Below are 11,793 nucleotides of genomic sequence, written 5' to 3' on the forward strand. Positions count from 1 at the left end.
AGCACATTAGAAGACAGAAAAGGTCTTTAATCTTGTCAAAGAACTGCTTTTGCATCTGGTGCTTTGAGGACCAGACATTACCTTTAACTTGGGCAAGGAATAGTGATAAGGAGAGTGCAATCATTGGACACCCCCAAGCACCATTATAGTCAGTTTCCCAATACAATGCAACCTCTGGGACTTGTCTGTATCTGTATTATTTTATGTTCAAGATCTGAAGACAAAACTGTGACTAGAAAGACTCCTTATGGAGGAATCCAGTCAATCACACAAATGGTGTGCAAGATTGTGCCTGACATGTGTTCCACAGAGAAGACAATTGAGGTATTCCTTCACTGGCCAGGCATACTGCAGTATGTTGATTACTTTGCCATCTTCCAAGTTAATCGTAGCTTAGCTCCCCACCAGAACCAAGGGCTACCAGAAGGTAAATTGCTTAAAATTTGGGAAACCCCTGCAGTAGCCTGCTTTTGCCAGGAACCTTGGACCTGTCTACCTGCAGTAGCCAGTTGACTGCTGCCTCTTTCACACAGCCTCCTTTTCTTGCTACTATTCCCGTCCTTCCTCCTTTACAAAGGATTTACTCCCTGAAAATATAATTCCATATAACCATATAACAATTACAGCATGGAAACAGGCCATCTCGGCCCTTCTAGTCCGTGCCCAACTCTTACACTCACCTAGTCCCACCGACCTGCACTCAGCCCATAACCCTCCATTCCTTTCCTGTCCAGGTATCTATCCAATTTAACTTTAAATGACAACATCGAACCTGCCTCAACCACTTCTGCTGGAAGCTCGTTCCACACAGCTACCACTCTGAGTAAAGAAGTTCCCCCTCATGTTACCCCTAAACTTTTGCCCTTTAACTCTCAACTCATGTCCTCTTGTTTGAATCTCCCCCACTCTCAATGGAAAAAGCCTATCCACGTCAACTCTGTCTATCCCCCTCATAATTTTAAACACCTCTATCAAGTCCTCCCTCAACCTTCTACGCTCCAAAGAATAAAGACCTAACTTGTTCAACCTTTCTCTGTAACTTATGAGATGAAACCCAGGCAACATTTTAGTAAATCTCCTCTGTACTCTCTCAATTTTATTGACATCTTTCCTATAGTTCGGTGACCAGAACTGTACACAGTACTCCAAATTTGGCCTCACCAATGCCTTATACAATTTCAACATTACATCCCAACTCCTATACTCAATGCTCTGATTTATAAAGGCCCGCATACCAAAAGCTTTCTTCACTACCCTATCCACATGAGATTCCACCTTCAGGGAACTGTGCACCATTATTCCTAGATCCCTCTGTTGTATCGCATTCTTCAATGCCCTACCATTTACCATGTATGTCCTATTTTGATTAGTCCTACCAAAATGTAGCACCTCACATTTATCAGCATTAAACTCCATCTGCCATCTTTCAGCCCACTCTTCTAAGTGGTCTAAATGTCTCTGCAAGCTTTGAAAACCTACTTCATTATCCACAACTCCACCTATCTTAGTATCATCTGCATACTTACTAATCCAATTTACCACCCCATCATCCAGAGCATTAATATATATGACAAACAACATTGGACTCAGTGCAGATCCCTGAGGCACACCACTAGACACCGTCCTCCAATCTGACACACAGTTATCCACCACTACTTTCTGGCGTCTCCCATCCAGCCACTGCTGAATCCATTTTACTACTTCGATATTAACACCTAACGATTGAACCTTCCTAACTAACCTTCCATGTGGAACCTTGTCAAAGGCCTTACTGAAGTCCATATTGACAACATCCACTGCTTTACCCTCGTCTACTTTCCTCCCAACCTCTTCAAAAAATTCAATAAGATTTGTCAAACATGACCTTCCACGCACAAATCCATGTTGACTGTTCCTAATCAGACCCTGTCTATCTGGATAATTATATATACACCATCTCTAAGAATACTTTCATCAATTTACCCACCACTGACGTCAAACTCACAGACCGATAATTGCTAGGTTTACTCTTAGAACCCTTTTTAAACAATGGAACAACATGAGCAATACGCCTATCCTCCGGCACCATCCCCGTTTCTAATGACATTTGAAATATTTCTGTCACAGCCCCTGCTATTTCCACACTAACTTCCCTCAAGGTCCTAGGGAATATCTTGTTAGGACCCGGAGACTTATCCACTTTTATATTCCTTAAAAGCGCCAGTACTTCCTCTTCTTTAATTATCATACTTTCCATAACTACCCTTCTTGTTTCCTTTACCTTACACAATTCAATATCCTTCTCCTTAGTGAATACTGAAGAAAAGAAACCATTCAAAATCTCCCCCATCTCTTTTGGCTCTGCACATAGCCGTCCACTCTGATTCTCTAAGGGACCAATTTTATCCCTCACTATCCTTTTGCTATTAATATAACTGTAGAAACCCTTGGGATTTATTTTCACCTTACTTGCCAAAGCAGCCTCATATCTTCTTTTAGCTTTTCTAATTTCTTTAAGATTCTTTTTACATTCTTTATATTCCTCGAGTGCAACCATGTTTCACTAATAGCTACAACATCATATTTCCAGCTATCAATCCCTGCTCTAAGGTTATCCACCTTTCCATGTGTACATTTTGAAAAATGTTCCATGTGTACTTTTTGAAAAACGTTTGGAAAGAGTTGTTAATGAGCAGTATCCTGCTAAATATGGAACAGTCGGAAAAAGTCAGGGAGAGACTCAACCAAACACTAAATATACTTTAAAGAACTTTAAAGTATTCTGACATATCAGTAATATTTCTGGAGCTGGGGAATGAAGTAATAATATAATACTTTAACAAGATAATGTAAGTCAATAATTAGAATAGAATGATTTATCTACTACTTTAGTCTTCTCTAGACTTCAGAAGTTGCATTAAGAAAACGAAAGGCAATTTATTCCCTTAGAAATATTGCATTAGATTATTTTATAAGCCCAAATTATTTTTGTAGATTTACATTGAATAATGTAACTGGGACGTTGAATGCACTTCTCGTTGACATGTTTAGAAACTATGCAAGACTGGGCAGAGCAGGTGTTCATTTCAAATTTCATATGGCACTCCATCTAGTGATCCAACTGAGAACTGATTAAAGGCAGCCATGGGAACTAAGTTTGGGTGCCAGATTTAGAAGAACAGACTGCTACCTATCCTATGTGTTCAGAAAGAGGCTGTGTTTTCAGCACAGTTAGCAATGCAATCCAGAGACATACATTTCAAAATATAGATATTTCTTACATAAACATACTGAATTCAGAGCTTGCTTCAGCAAAGATGCCTTTGAAAAGAACCATGTGTGGGCAGATAATATTTTCCACGCATCCCAAGTTGTCCAGGTGTGTTTCACACACCACCAATTGCAGTAAGTATACACTATTTTTGATTTTCCAACAAATAGCAGGAATCTGAAAATTAGATAATGGCAATGCAGTTAGAACTTCAGCCAAATATTTGGCACAAGTGGCACAAATACTTAAGCATAAAATAAAACAAATTTTACAGCATATTCCTTATGTTTCCTATGTTATCTGGACAAAGGGTGAGTGCAGAATGAGTGGAAAATTACCCTATTTAGTATCCAAAACATCAAATTTGATGAGCTTGCTTTAGAAACCCCAGAAACTTTTATCTTCAGTGAAATGACCCGACTGGGCATGAGGAAATAATCGCATTCTTGCATTTGATGTCTCTTTGTATTACATTTAATCACAAATCTGAGGGCAATCTTGTCATGTTGATTTTCATCTACAAGAAATAGATTTAGAATTGCTTAATCTATTGTTGCTTGGAAACCTTAACAGAGGTTCATACCATCTGTGTACGTTGGTTCAAGCCCAGATCCTTGTGGTGAAGTGGCAGTGTTCTAACGCGTTGTGTCAACTATGCCTACCCCTCCTCCTGTGATTCCTTAAGCTGACTGCTTAAAAGTAAATGCTGTTTATTTTAATATTATTCATATTAATTAATCTTATTTCTTCTTTTATTTTAGGATGTGGGCATTGCTGCAAGACCATAAAGACACCATTCCTAATTGCCCTTAAAATGGAGCTGGCAAGCCACCTTCACAAACTATTGCAGTCCTTCTGGTGATAGTACTCTCGGAATCTAGCTGGGTAAGAATTTCTATGACCTGGATCAGATCTAGAGGATGAAAGAATATTAATATTTTTTCCAATAGTGAGTGATGTATTTCTTGGAGGGTAACGTGCTTTAAGTGGTGTTTATGTACACCTGCTATCCTAGTCTCTCCTGCTGGTAGAGTTCATTGATGTTGCATGTTAGTATATCTTTAAGGACCAACTGTATTGTGTGGAAGAACCTTCAAATGCTTTTGCTTGGAAACTTCAATAAAGATATGTTTTTGGATTGGGCTATGACTGTCATTTGTCTTAGTTAACAGCAGCACTAAAGAGCCTACAGATACATTCAGTATGTTGCTGCATGGGCGAATAGCAGAGTAATAACCAGCTATAAACTTAACAGTACTCACTAGGAAATGACACTGATGAAGGCTAACGAAGGCTAATGAAGGCTGTAGATATGATGAATATGCCAGCAAACTTTGGAGATACAACCAGTTTCAACCATTTGCTCATATGTGGAATGGAGTTAGATGTTCCTAAGCATGAACAATATTATTAAGTACTTGGGGAAGAACAGAGAGCAGAGCAACATGGCCATATGTAAAAAAGGAAAAGCAATATCATTTCTTGTGAAAGGACCAGAGGAATAAAACACGTTGGAAATAAAAGCAGGACCGGGCTACCTGCCCTGCCATTCAAAGTCAAAGTACACTTACTATCAAATTCTGTATACATTATACAACCTTGAGATTCTTCTCCTTACAGGCAGCCACAAAACAAAAAAGGAACCTATTAAAAAAGACCATCGAACACCCAATATGCAGAAAAACAAATTGTGCAGACAATAAGAGTAGGCAAATAACATTCAGAACTGAAATCCACAAAAGTGAGTGCACAACCACGAAACCAGTCACAGCCAATCCAGGAACCTGTTAGTTGCAGACCACAGTTTCATTTCAGCACAGAGCAGAGAGCTGAACACTGGCCTGTCTCGCTCCTCCAACCCTGACATCCTGACCTTTGCAATTCAGTCTGGTGCTTAAATCAATCAAACTGTGGACTGTTCCTTGCTCTCAGACCTGACTCCCAGAACTCCCCAGTGGCCCTCCTGAGCACCACTCCAGTCACTGGCATATCATGGAGTAATCTTGTCGTTGATGCGCCAATGAGGCTCTGGCATCCTACCTCCACGGGGTAGATGATGGCGCTCCAACCAATTTCCTTATACTCGGCTGCCAGGTCTGAGTACTTCAGCCTCTTCCACCTGTGGGCAGCCTCCACTCCATCCTCCGATGGGATGGTTAACTCAGTGAGGAGGACTGTCCTGGTAGCTGTGGACCACAGGACTATGTGTGGCCAGAGAGAAGTGGTGGCGATTTTTGTGGGGAACTGTAGCCATCTGCTGAGATCTGCCCTCATGTGGAGAGGTGTCCTGAAGGCTCCTGGGTGGGTGCATTAAATGGGATGCGTGTCTAAGTTTGTCTGTTACAAGCTGGCATGTGTATTGTAAGTACCTCTACTACTTTCAATTAAGGCAGGCAAAATAATGCTAGATACCAATGTAGAGGAGACTCCAGTTTCTGGGAGTTAAACAGATGCATTACCAGTGAGGACAGCTGAAGTTAAAGGTGTCACCTTTACCAATGAATTAGCTTTTTCATCATGATGGAGCTACTCGGAAATCTGGAAGGAAGGCAGTTCAGAAAAGAGTATGTGTGCTGAGATCATTTTGACCAGAATGAGACACCACCAGTTTGTAATTCTTGGAAAGTTGCTGACTAACTGCAGAATCCACAAACAAATTCCTGCAGTCAGGTGACATTGATTGGAATTAGTAAAGATGGTACAGTGAGCACGTATGTTCTGGAGATGAGCTCAGTGTCAGAAACAAATCTTCCCTTCCAGAATTGCTGAATGTCCTGCATCAAGTGCAGAATGAGTTGGATATTTTACCAGAGGACTGCATTTTATTATGGAAGAGGTTCAAAGCTCCAAAAGCTCATCTGAAGCATGGACCTAGTAGCGTCAGCCCAATACAACATTCCAGAGTATGACAAAGCAGACTTAGACATATCAGAGTTGAAAACCTTGGTAATCTAAAAAGGCAAAGTAAATTTGTAACTTCAAATGTCACAGCAGGAAAGAGGCAAGTTCCTCTACCTAAAGTGAGTCAGAGAAGACTTAAGATTCAAGACCTTGTAAGTACAACATTGGATAGCTAAGAACGATACTGGAGGCTGTTGCAGGGCATGCAGCTTGGTAGGTTAATTGATTGTTGTAAAATGCCCCTAGTATGTAGGTGAGTTTATGGGAAGGAGGGAAAAATAAAATGTGATCTGTGTAGGAATAGTGTAAATGGGAGCATGAATTTCAGCTTGGACTCAGTGGACTGGAAAAGGGGCCTGTTTCCATGGTGTATGATTCTAATTGAATTCATACTATTCAATAGTGTACCCAATGTGTAATTGTAACTATTGTTGTTGCTGATATGTCTTGTTGAACTCTGAATAAAACTTTATAAGGATAGCCCAGGCAAGTTAAACCAGGATGAAGGTGTTTATAATATGTAATACGGTGTTTTCAAAGTCATGGAGACAATTATGATGAGGTAGCAATTGCAATATGAAACTGGATGTGTTTGCTGTCTATCTGGGGAAGTGATCCACTAGATCGGTGGGGGGGGGGGCATGCATGATAGCATAGTGATTAGCACAATCTCTTCACAGCGCCAGCTATGATCGATTGGGGTTCAATTCCCACCACTGTCTATAAGGAGTTTGTACGTTCTCTCTGAATGTGTGGGTTTCCTGCAGGTCCTCCAGTTTCTTCCTACATTCCAAACAGGTATGGTTAGAGTTAGTAAGTTGTGAGCATGCTGTGTTGACACCCGAAGTGTGGCAACATTTGCATAGTACTCAGTGATTTGATTTGATGCAATGTATTTCAAAGCATGCTTTGATGTACGTGTAACAAATAAAGCTAATCTTTATCTTTAGAGTTACCAGTGTCTGGAGCAGATACCAGAGGGGTCAAGTGCAGACTTCAATGAAGAATTCAATGAATAAAGAAATCAGGACATTGAGCACATTCAGAACTGTCTGTATTTCTGATAGTACATTAATGCAAATAGTTAACCAAATGTATGAGCTAGAGGTCAACGGAAACACATCAGTATATGAAATGCATTTCCCAGAATTGCTTAAAAAGCAAATTAAAACATACTTTCTATCCAACAATTGACTGTAAACCACAAAGTATATTTATCGAAATTCTTTGGGAATTTCATTACAAACACTACACAGGGAGGAGGAGGAAGAGGAGGAGAAGGAGGACGAGGAGAAGAAGAAGAAGAAGAAGAAGAAGAAGAGTGAACAAACAGGGCTGTACTTGCAAGGATCTGTAAATTTGCAACAGAAACTTCAGGCCCAAATCAACATGCTGGAAAGGTTCAAGTACTAAAGGGTGACGGCCTGAGATGAGTAACATCTTGTAATAAGACCATTTGCCAATTGGAGTCAAAAATCACCACAGCCCTAAATTTGTTTCTGTCTGGTTCTATAGAGAATGTTGACAACGTCACTCAGTTTGTAGTTCATGGTTGTAATAAAGAGATGACTGCTGCCTAAAGCAAACATGTTTATCAGTTTCTTATGGACATCTAGAAGCAGACTAATAATCCAGTAGAATTCCACTGACTGCAGGACCCCACCAACTTAAAGAAGCATTGATGGTATACATCATTCTGCAAGATTCAAGATTGTTTAATGTCATTTCCAGTACATAAGTGTAAAGGAGAACAAAATATTTGTTACTCCAGATCCAATGCAGCACAAAAAAAAACACAATAAGACAAGGAACATAATAATAATAAAAACACAATATTTATAAATACATGAGATAGCTAATATTCATAGATTGATTGTATGTCCATAAAGTGACATTAAGCACAGGAGTATTTGTACAGGAACTGATAAAGTAGTTGTGGTGGGGGTGTGGAGGGGTTTTAGTGGGCGAGGGTGTTGATCAGCTTACTGCTTGGGGAAAGTGACTGTTTTTCAGTCTGGTGGTCCTGGTATGGATGCTACGTAGCCTCCTCCCTGATGGGAGTGGGACAGCAGTCCATAAGCAGGGTGGGTTGATCCATGACATCACTGGCCCTTTCCTGGCACCTTTCCATGTATATGTCCTTGATGGCAGGTAGGCTGGTCCTGGTGATGCATTGGGCAGTTTTGACTACCCATTCTAGAACCTTCCTGTCCGCTGCAATGCATTTTCCGTATTGTGCAGTGATACAACTTGTTAAGATGCTCTCCACTGCACATCTGTAGAATGACATGAGTGTGGATGTGCATGCTCCTGCTCCCTTCAGCCTCCTCAGAATGTAGGGGTGTTGATGTGTGTAGAATGTGCTCTGGGACCATGAGGAGTTGTGTGAGATGTGTACCCCCGGGGAGTTTGAAACTACTCGCACGTTCCACAGCAGTGTCGCCAATGTAGAGAGGTGTGAGTGATGCAAGAACTCCATACTTTCAATTTTCACTCCATGCATATGCTTTCATGAATTGTGATCACTCTATGAATGTAAAATGTGTACATGATCACCAATAGGACTTGTCTTCTGTACTGCATCAACCATCCAACCTTTCACCGCCTGCCCCAGACCAGCATAGTTTAAGACTGACAGCACTGAACCTACTCTCAGCTGTGGAACTCTGCCCCAGTCACATCCATGGACCAATCAACATCCTCACCAAGCAGGCCATCGGCAAATTCAGATACTAGGCAGATCATAAACAAAGTCCAACAATTCTGGACTTCTCATCTGGTTTCCCTTACCTGTGTGACATAATGAATGGAGTTGATACGTTCCACAGCTCAGCCATGTAGCTTGGTCTTTTTTCAATGAGAAGGGTTAACCAGGAAGCAGATTTCCGCAAATTCACCATCATTCTGAGGGATTACCAGCCCCAGAATACAATATAAATGTCTTACTAAGGTTAGAGAGCAGGACTAAAAAATAAAAAAATTATAATAGACTTTGTCTTCCCTTCAACTGTTATAACAATATTTTACATGAGGAATATATGATTTTATTTTCTCTGATTGAAAATCAAGACTAGGATTTATAATTTCCTGTCACAAAATAGTTATCATTGCAGTTTGCCATTTCTTTAACATAATTAAGCATTCTCTTTTATTCTTTTCAATCTCCAGCCTCAAGGATCTTTTGTTTAGAGATTGGAAGGGTCCTTGATAAAGTGATGTTATAATTGTTGTTTAGGGCTCACTTGGAGTATTATGTGCAGTCTGCTCACCACACCATAGGAAGAATGTGATTAGGTTAGAGAGGGAACAGGAATAGTTTACAAGATTGGAGAGTGAAGTCACCAGGAGAGATTAGACAGGCTAGCTCCGTTTGCCCTGGAATGAAAGAGGCTCAAATACAACATGAGGTACTTATGTAAATTGATGAGAGGCAGAATAAGGCAGATAGGGTAGATAAACAGTGTCTATTTCCCATGGGAAGGATGTCTAAACCAGATGGTATAGTGAGAGAGAGAACTTTAAAACAGATATGAGTAGAAAAATATTTCACACAAGGAATAACTGGTATCTGGAGGCAGGTAGAGTTACAACATTTAAAAGGCATCTTGAATGAGCAAGGAAGAGAGGAATGCAGGCAAATGGGATTAGTAAATCATAAGCATGAGAAATTCTGAAGATGCTGGACATCCAAAGCAACACACGCAAAATGCTGGAGGAACTCAGCAGGTCAGGCAGCATCTATGGAAATGCATAAACAGTTGACAATTCGGGCCGAGACCCTTCCTCAAGCATAAAATGGGCTGATGGTCATCATGGAGATGGTGGGCTGAAGGATCTGTTTCTATGCTATATAACTTGACCAGTAATTGATCAGTATCACCACCTTTTTCCTGATCCCAAAGTAATTGATTCATGCCAAGCAGAGCAACTACTGTGTACAGTATAAGTATTTACATACATGTACATGTATAAAGATAGGGCCAGATGTCACATTATTATTCTCCCAGGCCCAACGCTTCATGCCTGTAATTCATATTGAGCAGGTATACTAGCAGGCAGGTTGTGGATTTCAAGATATAAATCCCTGATGCATGACTCTGCCATTTGACAAGTCATGCTGTGTGCATAAATTCAGTGATTAGACCCTTACGTTGAATCCATAGCATGATATAGTAAATAGTCACAGTATGAAAAAACTACAGTATGTCAAAAATGGTGCCCTTCTCCCTTGCATGCTGTAAAGACTGTGCTGGGATTTATGGTTGATATTACTCTGAATGTGCCATGCATCCTGTACATTAATCTAAAACTAAAGAGCTGCTCAGAGCTGTGATTCAAACATGAAAGATATGCATCATTTGCATTTTGCTTCATGCATAAATTAATGAGCCATGGAACTATATGCAAATCAGAGCTATTTATGTTTTATCATCTATGTTAGAATCACATAGTTGCTGGTCTTTTGGGAAGAAGCACAGACTGCTTCATCAAGGCCTGCAAGTGAGCAATAGCTAGTTTCAGTTTTTATTTCACTACTGTCCTGCAGATAGAGGGGATTGAGTACCAGTGTTAATGTTATCACAGGGCAGTAACTGACCCCACACTCCTCCCGGAGGAGGCTCCAATGGCAGCTAAACCAACTGGTAACTAGGCCTTGGGCCTCATTATGACCACATCACAGGACATCAGCTTGTACAATGAGACATGAAATGGGATGGCCTTTCAGGTCTATGCATTGAGAAAACAGAGTACAAGGTTACACAGAGCTCCAGTTTCAGTTGGTATGAATGTGGGTAACTGATATTTTCAGGGGCTAGAAGATATGTTGGTATAGGACACCTAAAGCCACTGCCATCCTTGGTGCTATCATTTCAGAGGACCTGTTCTGGGGCTAGCACGTAAGTGTAATTATGAAGAAAGCAGAACAATGCCTCTACTTCCTTAAAAGTTTGCAAAGATTTGGCTTAACATCTAAAACTTTGACAAACTTCTATAGATACGTGGTGGACAGTGGCATCAAAGCCTGGTATGGAAGTACCAAAGCACTTGAACAGAAAATCCTGCAAAAAAGTAGTGGATACAGCCTAGTCCATCATGGGTGAAATCCATCCCACTACATGGAGTGTTATTGCAAGAAAGCAGCATCCATCATCAGAAACACCCACCACCAAGGTCATGCTCTCTTCTCGCTGCTGCCATCAGGAAGAAGGTAGAAGAGCTTCAGGATTCACATCACCAGGTTCAGGAACAGTTATTACACTGGGCTCTTGAATCAGATGGGATAACTTCAGCATCACGGAATCATGGCTGAAAGGAGATTATAGCTGGATGTTCAAGGATAAACATTGTATCAAAAGGACAGGCAAGAAAGCAGAGGGGGCAGCATTGCTCTGTTGGTAAATAATGAAATCAAATCATTAGAAAGAGGCGAAATAGGGCAGGAAGGTGTTTAATCTTTGTGGATAGAGCTAAGGAACTACAAGGGGAAAAAGATGCTGATGGGACCCCCAGACTCCCAAACAGTAGTAAAGATGTGGTCTACAAATTGCGATAGGAGATAGAAAATACATGCCAAAAGGGCAATGTTACACTGGTCATGGGAGACTTCAAAATTTTGGGTAGATTTGGAAAATCAGGCTGGT

The 11,793-nt window shown here is 40.7% G+C and overlaps 1 long non-coding RNA gene across 1 annotated transcript; it reads left to right on the forward strand.

The window, feature by feature from the left end:
- The first annotated feature begins 3,280 nt into the window (after positions 1-3,280).
- LOC134358565 (uncharacterized) lies at positions 3,281-7,159 on the forward strand. Its single transcript, XR_010020899.1, has 3 exons — positions 3,281-3,384; positions 4,012-4,135; positions 7,102-7,159. It is a non-coding gene; the product is annotated as an uncharacterized LOC134358565 (long non-coding RNA).
- The last annotated feature ends 4,634 nt before the right edge of the window (positions 7,160-11,793 follow it).

This window comes from Mobula hypostoma, chromosome 2 (assembly GCF_963921235.1).
Source record: "Mobula hypostoma chromosome 2, sMobHyp1.1, whole genome shotgun sequence".
Classification (NCBI taxonomy): domain Eukaryota; kingdom Metazoa; phylum Chordata; class Chondrichthyes; order Myliobatiformes; family Myliobatidae; genus Mobula; species Mobula hypostoma.